General features: G+C 35.8%; 1 protein-coding gene across 12 annotated transcripts in view; it reads left to right on the top strand.

The window, feature by feature from the left end:
* LOC111047531 (neuropeptide CCHamide-1 receptor) overlaps positions 1–19,409 on the top strand; it is a 190,420-nt gene that overhangs the window by 140,460 nt on the left and 30,551 nt on the right. For 9 of the 12 annotated variants that reach the window (XR_005572606.1, XR_005572604.1, XR_005572605.1 and 6 more), the window contains one exon: positions 3,713–3,782. The exons of the other annotated variants lie outside the window; for them this stretch is intronic. The gene's annotated coding sequence lies outside the window, so the exon portion shown is untranslated. The remainder of the gene's footprint in view (positions 1–3,712; positions 3,783–19,409) is intronic. 12 annotated transcript variants of the gene reach the window in all.

Below are 19,409 nucleotides of genomic sequence, written 5' to 3'. Positions count from 1 at the left end.
CTGGATGAATGGATGTGTAGGCCGTCAATGGGCCTTACGACTGCCATACTTCAGCCGGGACCGACAATTCAACATGCCCATCCGGTAGCACGGGAGTGATCTGGTTAAAAAACTTTTGAAAAAACTCAAGAAAAAACTGTTCAGAATATTATGTCAGTTTTCGTTTGTACGAGGACCATTTCAGAGTTGGAAACAAGATGTTTGTAGTTTTCCATGCCACAAATCACCTCCAGGTTGAGGGGAGAATACAATTTACAACATAGCAAGCGGTATAAACAAAGTTGCGAAGGCATCGCTTTCTGTATTTGCCACCCCTGAAAAGTGAAGACTATTTTTTGTTGGCAATGGGGCAGAAGACAGCTCAATGCGCTTACTAAAGCAGATACCTTGCGGCAAAAAAGCACAGAGAAGTTCGAGTACGGTGTTTAACTTGTTTTTTCCTCGTTCGTCTTTTCATCTTACACGTGATAATGAGAAGTGTGGCGATGGGACTGCACTGTGCTGTCATTTATTTGCCGACTCCTCGCTTCTGGACGGACACACAACACTCCTTATTACCTACTCGGCAACAAGATATCACTGCCTTCCAGACTTTCTTTCTTCCAAGACACAAACAGCAGCTCTTTCTCCCTGTTTGATGTTCATAATATTTCACCAAGTTGGAGCTCACTCCCTAATCCCAGCGGTATAACTGGAGTAACCCTGGGGTGTACTTGATTTCATTTTTCATGAAGCATCGTGTGTGGCTCTCAAAACGCGTTCAAAGACATTCATTTTAAACGGGGTTCAATATATCGATTTAAGTACGGTTCTTTTTATATTTCATTCGTATTTTCCTGTGATATATTGATGATTTTGGTTGCTACTGAACAGAATCAATAAAGGAAATTAGTTAATAAACCAATGAGAATATAAAGATTTTATTTTAGAAATTGAACTTATCAGATTTCAGATTTATTTTATCTATTATTCTCCCTCTATTCCCCCGATTATGATTTTTCACGGAAGAAAGTCGATTTGAAGTTATGTGTTTTCCGTTTGGTATTACCAAGGATTTTTAATATTTGTATTTTTGAACACAGGAATCCTACTTGGTTTTCTCGGAAACCCTGAACTGTTTTTAATTGAGATTGAACGAAGTGAGGATTGACCAAATTTTCCGGTTTGTGTACCGGCTAGGGATGGGTATCGAAAGACAAAACATCGATGTTTTGAACATTTACTTATCGATGTTAAGCTGAAAAAACATCGATGTTTTTGAACATTGATGAATCGCCGTACGTTTTTACGGATGATACTAGGAAGACTATTATATCCTTAGAGTAACTCAGATAGTGAAATCAATTTTCTTTTCTATGTACATGTTAAAGAAAGGGACAGAGCTTTTGAAAAGAAGTTAACAATAAAGAAATATTATTGATTGGCAGCAGCCAAAATGAAAGTTTATAAATTGTTTGTAGTTGTGAGTAATCAGACTTGACGTATAGCAACAGAGATTGATACCTATTTAATCGAATATAAAAAAGAAAATCCAATATTCTAAAATATTTTTCTATAGATTTAAATATTAAATCTAAAAAGTGAAATCTAAAATCCAGATAAAGTGAAAACAATTTTATCTGGAGCTATTGTTCCAATATTTTAACAATTACTAACTGGAATTACAGCAATTTTGGACTTGTGTTATTAAGTAACAGTCTTTCGAATAATTGGAGTCAGGTTGTGACTAGAAAGAAGTGAACTCTAGTTCACAAGATTTGTCATCTTCATATTAAGTCAGAAACCTCTCGGGATATCCTCGAAGATTCTTTCTTGGAATTTCATCCTAAGCTAACTTTAGCATTCATTGATACTCATATCGTATTCATTCGATACCTGATAGTTTTATTTAGGAAATGAAAATAAATAAAGTTTCTTCATATGGATATCTACACTCCTTACAATACGAGGACCTCTATTCCAGAGTTAGATTAATTGGTGTTAAACGTATGTAGAGGAAATCACTTGTAATAAGAGATAACTTTCTTCCTAAGAAACGAAGAATCCGAAGTCTTATTCAATTCTAAATAAGTATCTAACCTTGACAAGGTCCACAGAAGTTATTTAAATCTGCAAGAGTATCCAACAGTCTCACATAAAAATACAAAGAGCCTGATTGAAAAATTCCTTTTTGTTGGGAAAAACATCGGATGACCAATGTCTATGTAAAACCATCGATAAGTTAAAAACATCGATGTTTGATGTTGAAACATCGATGTTTTTAAACATCGATGCATCGATACCCTTTCCTAGTACTTGAGGATTATATTAATGATTTGTCGACAGAAAATTTATAATACACGTCACACAAAATCCAAAGTTTCAATCACGTCAACACAACCTCCCCTTTTGTTTGTTGGAAATTGTAATAAATTAGTTAATAATTTTATGAATGACTCAATCACAAAAATATTGTGAAATTCCACAAGTAATATCGGCAAGGGTATTTTAACTATCATTATAATTGAGAATAACAACGGAGACAGAACTATTTACCAATTATCAATTGGCAATGGAGTTCCAGTTGAATGCTGGAATCACCAATAACGAAGAGCACTTGCAAATAATTGACAGGATACTTGAGTGATGGAGCGGAGCACAGGGATGTGGATCCGTTTGATGTAGTTGGTCAAGCTGCACTTAAATCTTCGCAAACTTGATTCTTCTGATAGCCATTGTTGGAGACTACCTCCAGCTCAAAACCGAGCTCTAAAACCAATCAAGATTTTCACAACAGCGTGTTCTCTCAGACCATAATTAACAAGTGCTCTTGACAATCACGGAATGAGAATACTGTATACTCTTGAAGTGCTAAACTTAGTTTCACAAGGAAACTAACTTACCTTCGTCCTTGAATGGTGTTCTCATCTAAGTTTACCATGACTCCGCAAACGACAAGCATTCAATTGAGTTTGGAATTACGTGGATTGGTTTGCAAGGATTCCTGTTGTAATTTGGAGTAAATATTCTTGTTCCTGTCTTGATACTCAATATTATTTTAAGGAGACCTTCTGATATCTTGTCTTGCAATTTGAACAACGTACTTCCTTCGAATTGCTCCGAGTTGTAGTTGGTCAATTGTAATAAGCCTTATTATTTTGACGTTTCTAAAATTATTTCTTCAATTCGGTAACTGGGTATTCAAAGTTTGCATTGCTATTTGTTTATGAGTCAAATATGTCAACTCATGATATACGAGATGTAGAGGAATCCTAAAGATGAAGGGGGATATGCTATTTATTTTTCACTCAATAGGTTTCTTAAATTAAGTATTGGATTCTGCTGAATTACACCTAAATAAATTTGGAATGGAAAATGAGTTACTAGGTTAGATTTTCCAGATTTTTCGAATTTGAATGACATCTATTCACATATTAATTTATTATAATAATATTATATCAATTTATTGTATCATTCAGTGTTCATTCGCGAAGTTCTTACTCATCACATTTTCGTAAAGGAGACAGTTTTGGGCTTTAATGCCTGTTCTTTTCTAACGTCTATTATTCTGTGAATTTCTGAATGAAATAAGAACAATCATCACTACCATCACTGGCAACATGTGGAATGAATGTAACACATTGTTTGGAATCACAATTAACTTTTTCTCATTTTTAAGGCAATTTGTAGGACAATGCTATCTATGAAACTCATACGACTATTATTTTTTCAGAATCAAATGGACAACAATCAGTAGAACGCTCTGATATACAACTGGACCAATCGCCATCAAATTGGGGGAAGTACGTATGCTATCTAATTTAATTTTGTGATATATTCACATTTCCAGGGAATTAGATGAATTTTTTCAATCATAAAGAACCAACAATATGGAAAACTAGGAAGCTTTCCTATCTTGGAAATATTAAACACGGAGAATGGTAGAGGAAGGGCGATCATCATATTTTATTAATTTATTCAATAAAAATAAAATTTATTTCGAATTTATTGAAGTTTATATAAATATGTAACCTCAACTATCTAAAAGGATTTAGAGAGCTTGAAATAATTCTTTTTCACCTACGTGAAGGCTTCGAAACTCTCCAGGGAGTAGATGAGATGCAAAAAGTGAGTGTCAACCTACCATTGCAGACTCCGTCCTAGTTTCACTACGGTACCGGAAGAGGTAGAAGAATAGCTTTGACACGCAAAATATTATTTGCTTGAAAGGATAAATTTTATTCAATACTCTACCTCCTTTGAAATAACGAATGACTTTTCACGTCTCTTCCACTGAGCTTTCTTCTCAAAGAAAAATGGAAATGCTGTCAATATCCCGGAAACATCTCAAAGGTCCGAAACGCGGAACTATGACGCTAAAAATTGATTTTTCAGTAGCAAATCTTGATAAACACAACGATGATGCTATAGTATCTCTAGCATTCAATTCTCTAGTATTGAACTACTAACTTCATGTGGTATCAGAAAAAATCATAGCTTCTTCAATAGAATAAAAGTCAGAATCAGTAAAATTATCTCTAAGGTGTCTATGAACTTAATTACAAACTACAAAGTATCCAAATGTAAGAGGTTATTGCAAATCAAAAAATTTTGTGATTCAACTAAGTCATTATAACAAAGTTTGTAATAGAGGTTCATTGTATGAGCATGAAATTCTATTTATTTTCCAGATATCATGATTTACACAATTATTGTTCAGGTCCAGTTTTCTCGTAATTCTTATTCAGAGAGTAAGTAGAGTTTACAAACAGGGGAGTTGCTCTCAGACACTTGAGGTGTTTCCACTTTAATATCATACAGTTTCAACTTGATGTTTCTTCTCAGCAAAAACTCCATCCGGATCTAGACAGTATTCAACACTTTCGCTCTGATCAAAACATGTCTGTCAAATTTTGAAGCAACACTGCTGCCTCCTCTGGAAGCGAATCCAATTAAAATGGAATATAATCATGCTAACTAGGGGAAACGTACTTGATCTTGATTACACTCTTAAAATGCAAAGCTTCCTCACCCAACTCATCTGTAATTACGAGTGCAGCATAAGAAGCAGAAGGGGCTGGATTATTAATAATAATGAGATATGAGAATTTGAGTGAGAGATGGAAACAAACACTCCATTCTTTCAGTCAGCAAAGTCTACGCTCATGACTTTCTCAACTAGAGTTTCAAAAACGTTGTGTACGGTAACATTCAGTTACCAAGAACATTCAACAAAAATGTATTTTTACTAACTGAATATTTGAGAAGCTCCCTCGAGCATTTTCATAAGGAAGTATGTTGTTTAAATGTTACACACTTTTTCAAACATTTTTCAAGATGAATAAAATAATAGTGCAGCCGTATCTCGTGATAACGGCTCTCACTTCCATAGAAATGAGAAATCATAATAATTGTAGGGTAGAGTTTGTATTGTATATCCTTATTCAGAGGTCTCGTCTCAAAAGATGATAAGAGTAAGCTGAAATGTAAGAGTGGACCTGGCACGTCTATTCCTATTCTTGTCGAAAAATGGCTTCATACGGATTGCAAGCTCATTCAAGACTAGTACTACCAATTATTATTGATATCAGAATGAGTGATGGAACGGAGAAAGCATCATTCTGTCCTTATACTAGACTATAGGTATTGAATTGCTCTTCTTCATTATTCATCAGTTCCGTGAACATGAAATGGAAAAATTGCTTATTTAGCGGAGTTTTAAGTCCTTTCTACCACTCAACCTCAATACTTCGGCAGCCTTCGTGCATGAACTGGTGTAACTGGTGTGAACATGGTGTAACAGGACGCTATGTTGTCTTGACGCAAACATGTTGTCAAGCCAATCCATACTTCTTGACCGTATCAACTGAAGAGCAGTGCTGATATAAAGAAAGTAGTATGTTTGAGAAGGATTCCTTTTAAGCGAAAATGAATGAATCAGCATAAAAGTATATACCTACCCATCAACTCAAATGACTATATTACAAACACAAATCATCGACGCATTATTTCACTTTTTCTAACAAACTATAGATCTGTCAAATAAAATTTATTGTTCTATATTACACATCACTTATTAGGACTCAAACTCCAACAGAAATCACACCGATTAATTTCGTGGAACAATAATTCAACTCAAGATTAATCAGTTACACTACTGATCTCCTGGCTTATATCCTAGCCAAGAAATTAGGCCTAAGCTTCAGAAATTTCATCAAACAGATGAACTAGTTCGTTGTAGCTTCAAATACCAGGGCTTTACTGGATCAATGGTGGAATCTGAGAAGGATTATAAGTTTAATTTTCATCTCAGTCTCGAAACGAGAACTTGAAATGTGTCGCAGATTGAATCTTATATCTTTCAAATGCCAGTTTCATTTGTATTCACAATAAATTAATAATACCTTGAATTACTGTGAGAGATTATGTGGGTACGTTTAGTTGGGAAACACTGTTTATAACATTATCAGTCGCTGCGATTGGGTTAGACAAAGTTTTAGTTCGTGCAGCAAATTGACTAAAGTTCTCAAACAATTTTGCAAGAGACTTGTACGGAATGTGCACTGAGTTTCCCTTGTACTAAAAAGCTTGACGTGGGGAAAATTGAAAACGGAACTACACCAAAACTAACAAAAAGAGCTTGCTAAAACATGATAAAAACTACAAAGTTACCTCATGGATTGTATATATCTGTTATGTACATTCCCATGTATTCGAAAAGTTAATATTTGGGTCTGAAAGCAGATCTGGAATTTATTAAAACCCAGATTGTGTTGATGAAATATTCTTGGACTTAATAAGTTAGAAACATTTTTGTCTCAGTGATTCTACTGTAATTTAGTGTATTTATATTTCAATGAATCAGGGCACATGACAAAGAAGTGTGGTTTTTCTATTGGCATTCTTTTACGTGTCATCTTGTTCCAAGTTCCGTAGTGATACGTTGACTTACAAAATTCTCCCCCTTGTTTTACAGAGCATTCTGATTCACTTTCTATAACTTTCTATAGCAATTAGTTTGAAGTCAATGCTGAGTTACTCGAGAGGTATTATTACATAATATTAATTGTAATAGTAATAGCACTATCCACCGCTTCATTCCACAGCTCCCTCCTCACTTATTCGTCGTTCTTAGGACGTTCATAGAAGCACTTTTTTACTTTTGTTCGTAGGACGTTCATAGAAGGACTTTTTCACTTTTATTCGTAGGACGTTCATAGAAGACTTTTTCACCAATTCACACTAATAAGAATAATCTCCAAGAGAAAATTTGAGAATCTAACCAGTTTCCCAACAGCATATTGGAATATTCACTAACTGTATATTTTAAATATGTGATTTGACAATGTTGATTAATCTATCAATGGAGAATAAAGGCTCCATAATAATAATTAAAATTGGGGTCCATAGTAAAAAAGGCTCCATAATAAATCTTTCTTAAGGCCAAGGAGAATAAAATTTGAAAAAATTAATAATTATTCTAAAATAATGAAATAAATTCAACAATAAGATTTCACCAAGTATTTCTCCATCATCATTCACTACATGCTAATATGTCGTTAAAGAATTCATGATTAATCAATGGTCAAGTTAAGTAAGTTGCATCCAGTGCCTTTTTTATAGCATGCACACATATATAAAAATTATTACAATAATTGATATTGATTGCAATACAAACCAATTATCCACTTACATACCACATTATTTATTAGTACATTCCTAAAGCCTTCATAAAGTACATTTTACAGCAGCCTCCTCCATTACGGTACTCATTGTTTTTGCGATGATGTTTCTGATAAAAAACCGGACTCTCAACTCTTTGAGAGTTATTGTAGCGGCCAATGATCAGAGAATGAATAAATATACCAATAAAAACAACAAATATTATTAACGAGTCGAAAAGTAAAACGTATTGAATTGAGAGCAGACTAAACCGAGGAATGCGGGAATTTAACGATCAAATGCATTCAATTCGTTGCTTGTTGGTGAATGGGAAGTGATGGCAATTTAAAAACTCAAAAAATGGTTGTTGAAACTACTCCAAATAGAATTGACGCAATCGACTCATTCATTTGGAAATTATCAAAATTTGATAACTCGTGGGCTGATCGGTTTCCAGTATGAAAAGTGAATAAAGTACTAGATGTTTGGACCTTGTTCTAGAACCAATGTACTCTACAGAATATGGGTGAGATAATTGAATGAAGCTAGCAATGGATAACGTTCATCCGAAAATGGATACTTCTCTTGAGTATTCACATACTGTCTAATATGGTGGAAAACTTGTTGAAGTATTAATAATTGATTGAATGATTGAGTGTTGAGATGAATGAATAGCCTGGTGGTCCTACTCACAACCCGAGACTCATGTTTGTTTCCATTCAACTCTTGACTGCATCAATCAATTAAATTCAAATCTCTGATGAATCGTATTCTCAGATTGGATGCAAAAATACAAAATAATGGATGATGAACAGGTTACATGACTGCCATTAATAATTATAGATGACTAATATTGAAGGCTTAACACACACTTGCTTCTGAAAACAATGATATAGAGATATAGGATGACAAAGAAATGCAAATAAATTATTGTGAATGTGATTTAGAATTCATCTATTCATTCATGTCTTTTTTAGGATTTTGATCTTCAATTTTTTATTAAATTTATATTTCTATTCTAGGCATTCTTCTGGAATTTATAATTACTTTTCTTCACGGATGACGAAGGTTTCTTTCATACTTGTAGTTAAAACTGTCAGTAAATATATTTTAGTGACTATGTAATCAATCTTAAATGAACAAAAATATGCATTTCCTATGAGACCTGCCCGAATTGTCGGTTCTCTTTCTGTCTGTTTGGCTGAATATTATGAGTATAATCTATTGAGCGTATCAAATACGCTTTCCTGGAATACACTCTTTATGGTTCTCTGAAATAGATATTGTCTTCTGGGGAGCAAACCCATATCTTTTCGTAGAAATTATGATGAAATTACCATTATAATTCCTCCAAAATCTCCTTCTATTTGCAGTATCTTTTCAATACCTTCAAATTTAATCTTTGTTGGGAAGTTGCTGTATGTAACTCACGCGGTTCAGTAGAGATTTCATTGTGACTAATAAAACCTCTAATAATAAATCCTAGTTCACTGGTGGATGGTGGATGGTATCTGTGGATATCTGGTAGTATATGATATATAATAACTTTAATTCAGTTGTTTTCTTTTCTTTGCTGATTTACAACGATGAATATTTACTGTAGATTTATTAAATTCAACTGCTGAATTTTGCAAACAGTTAACATCCTAATTGGATGATTTGCTATCGTTTCTCTGATCTGCTATGTTTTTCTTCTTTTTGCCTCCTATGTCAATACATTGACTGTAATGATATACAAATAAGCGTAGAAAGGAAAGTGAGATTGGATAAAAAGTGATGCACACCATTATGCCGCCATAATACCATTGAAAATAAAGCAGGAAAGCAGAACCAGAGGTAGGCCTTCTCTATTATTCGACAGCCAAACAACTACCGTAGCTTCAATGTAACAACAACTCGATCAATGTTGACAAATATTCGTGACGAATCTGGCGAAATTGATTAAACCTTCACATTTCTATGAGGATTATTCATGTTTGCCATATAATAAGCTAGTAAACAAGCTTAAACTATAACATTTCTCTTGTCTCCAACAGAGATTCACTCTTAATGTTTTTTGTAACTACTGATCAATAATCGAGATTAATACCGCATCAACCCAAAATTCATTATTGTTGAATGATTATGATCCTTCTTTTATCTACTGGGGTAGATTCCTTCAGTATCGTAGAGACTAAGGTGGGTCAATTTATCGTGCAATTCTATAAATTTACTAGTAGCTCTGTGAACAGTAGACCACACGCAGTTTTCTCATCCACAAGTATCTGATGTCACATGTTCTAGTTGATTCAGTTGAATTACAATAAATTCACAGTTGAATCATAGGTAAACTATCATTTGTTTTCTCCAAGATCAAAAACTCACTTAATATGTTTGTTTATTGCTTCTTTCGCCCTTGAAATAATCATCGGGTTAGAAACATTGCACTCCTGGTAGCTTAAGGAATAAAAGAACAACTCGCAACCACAACACCTATTTTGATTCCATTCTTTTGGGTACACACACACACACACACACACACACACACACACACACACACACACACACACACACACACACACACACACACACACACACACACACACACACACACACACACCACACACACACACACACACACACACACACACACATACTGGAACAAGGTAATAAACGGGGAGGTGAGAAATGAACATACATTGCGGGGAGGCTGATTTACACACATTTACACACATGTTGGAGATTTAATTTTTGTTTTAGAAAGTATATTAATATGTGTTCAATACAGTTGTAACTTTTTTTTCTGTTAACTTGAAAAAAAAATTACGCATTAAACCTACAAAAAGGGGAGAAATGTGTGTACACTTTCACTGAACAAACCGAGGAGAAATGTGTGTACACTTCCACTGCACAAAGCGGGGAGAAATGGTGTGTACACTTCAAACCCACATTCCGGGGAAGAGTTGTGTGTTTAGTTTAACTTACGTGTGTGGTGTGTGTGTGGTGTGTGTGTGTGTGTGGTGTGTGTGTGTGTGTGTGGTGTGTGTGTGGTGTGTGTGTGGTGTGTGTGTGTGTGTTGTGTGTGTGTGTGTGGTGTGTGTGTGGTGTGTGTGTGTGTGTGTGTGGTGTGTGTGTGTGTGGTGTGTGTGTGGTGTGTGTGGTGTGTGTGTGTGTGTGTTGTGTGTGTGTGTGTGGTGTGTGTGTGTGTGTGGTGTGTGTGTGGTGTGTGTGTGGTGTGTGTGTGGTGTGTGTGTGGTGTGTGTGTGTGTGTGTGTGTTGTGTGTGTGTGTGTGTGTGTGTGTGGTGTGTGTGGTGTGTGTGTGTGTGTGTTGTGTGTGTGTGTGTGTTGTGTGTGTGTGTGTGTGTGTGGTGTGTGTGTGTGTGTGTGTGGTGTGTGTGGTGTGTGTGTGTGTGGTGTGTGTGTGTGTGTGTGTGTGTGGTGTGTGTGTGTGTGGTGTGTGTGGTGTGTGTGTGGTGTGTGTGTGTGTGTTGTGTGTGTGTGTGTTGTGTGTGTGTGTGTTGTGTGTGTGTGTGTTGTGTGTGTGTGTGTGTGGTGTGTGTGTGGTGTGTGTGTGTGTGGTGTGTGTGTGGTGTGTGTGTGGTGTGTGTGTGTGTGTGTGTGGTGTGTGTGTGTGTGGTGTGTGTGTGGTGTGTGTGTGTGTGGTGTGTGTGTGGTGTGTGTGTGTGTGTGGTGTGTGTGTGTGTGTGTTGTGTGTGTGTGTGTGTGTGGTGTGTGTGTGTGTGGTGTGTGTGTGTGTGGTGTGTGTGTGTGTGGTGTGTGTGTGTGTGTGTGTTGTGTGTGTGTGTGTGTGTGGTGTGTGTGTGGTGTGTGTGTGTGTGGTGTGTGTGTGTGTGTGGTGTGTGTGTGGTGTGTGTGTGGTGTGTGTGTGTGTGTGTTGTGTGTGTGTGTGTGGTGTGTGTGTGTGTGGTGTGTGTGTGTGTGTTGTGTGTGTGTGTGTTGTGTGTGTGTGTGTGGTGTGTGTGTGTGTGGTGTGTGTGTGGTGTGTGTGTGGTGTGTGTGTGTGTGTTGTGTGTGTGTGTGTGTTGTGTGTGTGTGTGTGGTGTGTGTGTGTGTGTGTGTGTTGTGTGTGTGTGTGTGTGGTTCTTAACACAAGTTCTGGCTGCAACACTTATTTCGATATTTACTATTCTATTTGATCATAGAATACAATATCGTATGGGTCTTCGACATGCACGTTGATTTGTGTACGATTGTTTTTTGCCATCCTTATGAATTCGAATAAGTGCAACTTGTCAAACATCATCTGTTTGATCTAATAGAATTTTATAAGGACGGTAAAAATCGATGTGTATGTAACTGGCTTTTACTAAACAGGCTTCACGAATTACAATACGATAATAGGATAGTTGATACAATACATGGTTTTAATTCAGATTCATTCATTGATAGAAATAAAAGGAGATTCGGTGTCGATAGCATCGAAGTCGCCAGGCTGGTCTGGATCATTTATGAATTTCTCAGTATGCAGTATCCACTCATCAGCTCTAATACAAACACAAACATTAGTTTCGTTTTACTTGGAATAGTAAGACATTATTTCATTATGTCCATTATTACAATAGATCAATTCAGATCCAGTTAGCTGTTAGAGTAATATAATGTAATTACATTCTATACTCACTGTTCAGATCAGCACAATGTTTATAGCCTACTGTAAGCAGTGAGTATAGAATGTTACATTCTATACTCACTGACTGCATATTTATACTGTGTAATAGATTTATTGATTGTTGCAAAGATTTTAAGTCAATGATTCAACAGGAAATCCATGGTAATATTCAACGATTTCAACCTAATGAATTAGATTGTTGTATGACAAAACTGAAATCCCGACAACGTAAATAATTCAGTGATGTTAACTGTACAAGGTTACTTTTTCTCGTATTTTATTGAGTGATAATGGGAGATGATTTCTGATTCCATATTTGGATTCAACCTTTTGAAGTTTGAAACTTTCAAAGCTGGAATTTCTTTTGTCTTTTTCTAAAAAGACTTTTCCACTTCAGCATTAAAATGTACATTTCACAATATGCATAACAAGATATCAATAACAATAAAGAGGAAATGACTCTTATCGATTATAAACTCCTAAAAATTGAATTCCTTTATCAATTCTCGCCTGTATTCCACTGCCTCCTCAATATCCTACTAGACTCGTCCAAAATTTTCCATTCAGATACTCAATTACTGTCTCTCTCTCTAGCATCACCCCTCTCAGATATTTCTTTCTTATTTCACCAAAATTGAACATTTACCGATGAAATGATAAGCATCTTCCGTTTCTCGGCTATTGCACATAGAACAGATACCTATCCCCTCCTCTCTTTGCGGTGCGTGATTGAGCGATAATAGCCCAGAGGAGGCCCTTGAAAATCATCGAGGTAACATTCCGTTTGGACTCATCATTCATGTAATTTCTCGTTCCATCGTCAATTTTTACATCTGCGTAGATTCTGTGAAACTGTGACCGCTCTCTTCTCTCTAGCCACTTACTTTAACTTTAGCTTTTATCTTCTCCATTACCCTCTCCCACGTTGCTTCACCCCCTCCTGAAATTTGCTGCTTGCCAGTTGTCCGCTGTTATCGGCAATTCAATATCAAACTCACTTAATATCCGTCTCCATTCAGAATACCAACCACACTTTTATCTTAAACAATGCCTTGCGATCAATGTTCGATATCGGTCGCCAGGTATCTCAAAAGAATTCAATACATATTTTATATGAACGCTCAAAGTATACAACCACAAAATTTCCTTTCCTGTCACTAAGTATACTATATAATTTGGCGTATTACACGGTAGTCCAAATATTTTCTTGACAAACAACCTCAGAAATTTTCTAGTTCTTCTCTCTCCGCATATCCCAATACCTGTGCTGCATATGTTACAACTGCTTACTTATCGAATCAAAAATTCCTCATTTCATTGACAGAGGTGCTTCATCATTCAAAATGAGTCTTCGCCATACACTATTAATCCCAAATCTGGCAGCTGTTATCTTACATTTAAAATGTGCGGTTAGGGCAAGTCTTGATGAAAAAACAACTCGCAGGTATCTGTACTCATTCACTGTTTCAATAACTTCATTTCCATAGTACCACTTCTCTCTTTCTCCCAATCGTCCTCCTCTTCTGAAAACTACAATCTTGGATTTAGCCATGTTCACTGTGAGATTCCACCTTATGCAATATCCCTTTAACTTATTTATCATTGACTGCAGATGTCGAGGATTCTCAGACAACAATACCACGTCATCAGAATATAACAGCGAATTTATCAGCCTCTGCCCAACATAATATACCTCCACCAATAACATCACTCAAATCATTCAAAAATAGTGTGAATAGCAACGGGGAGAATACGCATCCATTTCTGGTTTCAAAGTATTCTGTTAAGTTACCCTCCACGCCATGCCATACAGGAGACTTCGTATTTCTATATAGACTCCTCAACATCGCAATAAATTTAGTCGACACTCCCAATTCACTCAGTTTAAAAAATAAAGCCTCTCTGTCCACACTATCGTAGCCCAAAAAGAAACAGTACAACTTCTTTGTAGGTCTATTCAACGTTTTCATTACTATATTGAATAGAACAAAAATATTATCAGTAGCCGAATAACCTCTCCGAAAGCCACACTGATTCTCTATAATAATATTTTCTCTTTCCTCCCACAACTGCAACCTTCTCAGTAAAATAAATGAAAATACTTTAGCGACAGCATTTATAAAAGATATGGCTCTATAATTATTCACTTCATTAGTATCACCTTTTTATGCAATGGAAATATAATTGAACGTGGAAACCTGTTGGTATCTGTCCACTCTGACGATGGCATTGGAAAAAGTCAAAATAATCTCTTTGTAATTTTTTGACGCATTCTTGTAAAACTCAGCAGGAACTCTGTTATCACCTGGAGCCTTATTGTTGCGCATTGTCTTGAAGGCACTTTCCAATTCATTCATATCTATGTATTTGTCAAGAGTTTGATCTTCAACATTCCTCGCCGCATAATATGTGACTACCCCGCAAACTGATCCAAACACTCGTCTGAAGTGTTCAACCCAATCCTCAGCACTCACAGTTCCCGAAATCTTGAACTCTCTACACTTGAATTTCTTTATCAGAGCCCACAAATCACTGGAATCCTTGACTCTTCTGAATTGTTCTTTTATATCGCTGTAATACGCTTGCCTTTTACTCTTACATAGCAGTTTGTATTCCTTTACTACCTTCATATAATTTTCTCTCACCTGCTCCGAATTTGATTTTCTAAACACATTCAATAGGCTGAACACTCGCTTTCGCATAACCGCACACTCTTTGTCGAACCACTTTTCTCTCCATCCTTCTCTCTTTCTATCAGGTTGGGGCACATAATTTGCAGCTCTATATAAGATTATTTAATACTTATAAGTCTCCTCACTACTCTCGGGAAGACCATTTATTTCTCTACAAGCATTGGTGAGTTTAGATATATATTCATTCTTCCTCGCTTCCTTCCATTTCAACTTCGGTAAGAGTGGTAAAATTGTGCTCTCTCTTTCTAGAGTATCAACCGTGATTAGCGTAGCTTCAATTGGGAAATGATCAGATAAAAATTCTGGCACAATAGAAAATTTTCCAACTATTTGCGCTAATTCGACAGCCATGCAACATAGATCTATTACGGAAGCCCCTCTGCCTATAAAAGTAAAGTCTCCCCACCTATCTCCACTTATCCTTCTATTCATAATGATGAAATTAAAAACCTCACAGAACTCCAATATTTTCTTACCTTTCATATTAATCACCTCATCCTTTGACTCTTGCTTATTACTCAGTGCATTTCCCAATTCTATTACATCTGTTAATTCCGACATGTCCTGTCCATTTCCTATTCTACCGTTAAAATCTCCAATTAAAATCATATTATTCTATTATGCTCTTGCACTATCATAAACTCCCATAATGTATTGAATTCTCTCTCCATTCCATGTCTTCTCCACCACTCAGGTAAATTGGAACTATATAATATTCATTCCGTTGTCCTGCATTCATGTGAATAACTTTCCTCTCAAGCGCATCGATTACCTTACAAAAACTCTCTATTCTTTTACTAATTTCTATTAATTTCTCCCTTTGCTCTACCTCAGTTTGATTCTCCAACTGCGAATTCCCAGTATAAATTGTAATCTGGAAAACAGTTTTCAAAATACAATTGCTTTCCTCTTTCAACAAACGTCTCCAATAGTACAAAAACATCATAATTACAAATAAAATTATATACTTGAAAAATCTTACCACTTAATCCAGCCACATTGTACGCTACTATACTCAACTGTCCCTTCTCACACGGACTGACGGCGTTATCTCAGCGGTTGCGGTCTTCGTCCTCGCCGCCTCGCTCCTCCTCATCACACATGCTCCCGCTCACGGCCCGCATCACACTCTCATCGAACATGCTCCCGATCTTCTGCAGCCCATCCTCTCCCTCCGAGACCAGTCCATTCTCCTCATCCAGCGTGAAAACCCGACTATTCACGATTAAACGATCCACTTCAACCGATACTCTCCTCTCACTCCCGGAACTTGTTTCTTCAACTCGCCAAGCACCCGGAAAAGCTTTGATCGTCGTTTTCTTGTGTCGAAAGCAAAGTCTTTATGAATCACAAACTGTGTACCCTTCAGCTTCCTACTGTTTCTCGTGATGAAATGGATGTCCTGATCGTCCGGAAAATGCGCAATGATTGGCCCGTTATCTATTTTCTTGCCCAATGCATGTGCTCGATTAACCCAGGTACCTGCTCGTGCCCTCAAATGACTCACACAAAAGTCTTTGACAGTTCTCACGTAATCCACTGTTGCACATTAATATTTCAGCCCGCGAAAAATTATATTGTTCCTTTTCGATCTATTTTCAAAATTTTCCATGTTCCTGATTATGAGATTATTCTGAATTTTTTGAGCAACAATTTGATTTCTTAACTGTTAATTCTCGACAGAGAGTTTATTCACTTTTTCAATTAGACCATTTAAATCCACCTTTGTAGCTAGCAGCGCGAGTTTTTCATCCATAGCCTTACTAAACCGCTTTTCAAAACGGTCAAATAGTGATTCAATAAAGTCTGAGTTCACATTACCGGAAGCTTTAACACTTGGGTCTGGAGCACGCTTTTTCTGTTCCATCTCTTCGAGCTCAGGCGAACTTTTAGCACGAGGACTCTTCTTAGCACTATCGTCCGGTGAAAAGTATTGTTAGATAATGTTCTTATTCATTCAGCTTCGAATATTTCGATTCACTTGGGAACAATTTCACAAATAAAAACAAATTGATAATTCAATTTATTACGAAATAACTTTTAGCTCTAGGTCTCTTTTTAGCACTACCGTCTGGTGGAAAGTATTGTTGGATAATGTTTTATTAATATAAACTTTGAATATTTCGATTCACTTGAAAACAATTTCACAAATAAATAACAAATTGATAATTCAATTATTACGAAAGAACGTTCTAGGTTAAACATGCACTAAATGAACCGATTAAGCACGACCCGTCCGGAAACTTGAGATAAGAGAGCAAAACAATTCTGCGACCGCTCCGTTCAACAGCTCACTATCAACTCGATTTGAAATCGAAAAGTTGTCAGTTGTAATTGGGGAATGATTTTAAAAAACCAATACTTTTATTTTCCATAACTGTACTCATAAAAAATAATATGATAATATATTTTATATTCAAATGAAACGTTTAGTTTTTAAATAAAAAAATATTTTTGAGCCCCAAAATCCATTGGAGAGTTACCGAATTGCTTGATCAAGAGATTCAATTGATTGATGATAAAGTTCAATTGCGCCGTGAACATAGAGAATTTGATCTTCATCAAGTTCAAATGTTTGGAGACAAAAGTCGTGTTGCCAATACATACATAGAAATGATTCTCATTAATCATTCGTGAACAGCACAGGGGAAATAATTGAGGAGTTGGGTGGAAAAACGACCTGAGTCAAAAAATCAAGTTTTGTGTAAATTGAGTTTGGAATATTTAGAACACATCTTCATTATTTCATCAGAATGCAATATTCTTGCAAGTATTTGAACTTTATTGATCTTTTTATACTATTTTCAATGCTATTATTCATAATTAGCCAGTAATCCAAGGCTAACTGATATTAATTGATATAAGGTGTGTTGTCTCAGGTCGTTTTTCCATAACCCTGGTTGTTACATGTTCAGAGGTTCAATAAAATGATGAAAACCCGTATCAAGAGTAGTGATAATGATAATATATTGCTCATGATATTGGATAATTAATAAGTAGATAATAAAGATCTAAAAAATGTCATTTAGAAGTGAACAATTGAAGATGATATTTTCTTCTTGAACACGTTTCTTCCATGATCAAGACTCTGGAATGTTACATGGTACTGTTCTGATTTTCGGGAAATTCATAAACCCAATGCTTTCAGCATCGGATTCTTCTTCAGGAGCGTCTTCTTCATTATTTCATCATCTAGAGGATAATTGGTTCCCTTGGATGTATTAATGATCTTCTTATACCATTCATTTGGTAGAGAGTTAGTTGGGAGGATATTTTTAATATTCTTTCCGAAGAATGGACATTGATATGTCCAAAGCTCCGCCAATTTATGTAGATGCATTACAATATAATCTTGTATAGTTATTCCAAATTGCTTTTTCCATATCATATACAGTTCAATAATTATTTTCTTAGTCTATATTATGTAAATTCATCTATAATTTTGCTGTATTGTAAGCTATTGTATATGAGTGTATAAGCAAGTATATACTGTAATCTACATAAGTACAAGTAATCTACAAAGTACTCAATCAATCAATCAATCAATCAGCTTCTTCTTTTGTAAGAAAACAAAATAAGGATTTCACTGGCTGCTGGCTCACAGCTTGTCAGCTGAATAATTTCAGGTTTGCCACATAAACAAAAAATTTTCACAACTCAATCATTTTCAAGATACAACAACATTTATGTACCAATCTGTTCAGAATTTAATGGCGGATAGAATGAAGCGTGTTGCGGAAAAACGACACGAGTGGCCTCGGGTCGTTTTTCTACCAGCTCCTCAATTTCACAATTGAAAATAATAATTTCACACATACAAAGCCTATGAATACTGTGTACGTAGTACAGTATCCTTTCCTGCTCAAATCAAACCTGTACTGTAGGCTACAGAAGAGTCACGACATGTCAATTGGAAAATTTTCTCATTTTCAAATGTCTGCTCATGATATGATATCTTCTCATTTACATTTGACGATTTCTCAAATACAATTCACTACTCTCAATTACATGTGTGATGACTTCCTAAATACAATTGACTATTCTCATTTGGGCTACATCTGACATTCTCTCAATTACAAGTGACTATTCTCAAATACAATTGATACTTTCTCAAATTAACTTTTTACTTTCTCAAATAAAATTGGAAAAGGTGTTGTGACTACTATTTTTTTTTTTTTTGAGCAGGGTATGATTACTAAATCTTTTCTCCGGAACAACGTCTTTTCACAAAAAGTGAGCATGCCGTACACAAGTAAAATATTCAATCCAAGGTTTACAAGAGAGTTTTTGCAAGGATTGACAGACACAGAAGAAAATGTCAATATGGAGAGAAACTAAGAGACAAATTTCATTTTATCATAGGCTATCCTGATCTTGAGATACAATGTTAGGTTAGCAAAGTTTGAGGCATCCGCTTCTCTAAAACAGTAAGTGAATTCTCAGTGAAGCCTGTTCAAGAATATAA

This window comes from Nilaparvata lugens, chromosome 1, assembly GCF_014356525.2.
Source record: "Nilaparvata lugens isolate BPH chromosome 1, ASM1435652v1, whole genome shotgun sequence".
Lineage (NCBI taxonomy): Eukaryota > Metazoa > Arthropoda > Insecta > Hemiptera > Delphacidae > Nilaparvata > Nilaparvata lugens.
The sequence above is the reverse complement of the archived record's forward strand: the minus strand, read 5'-3'. Positions and strand labels throughout refer to the sequence as shown.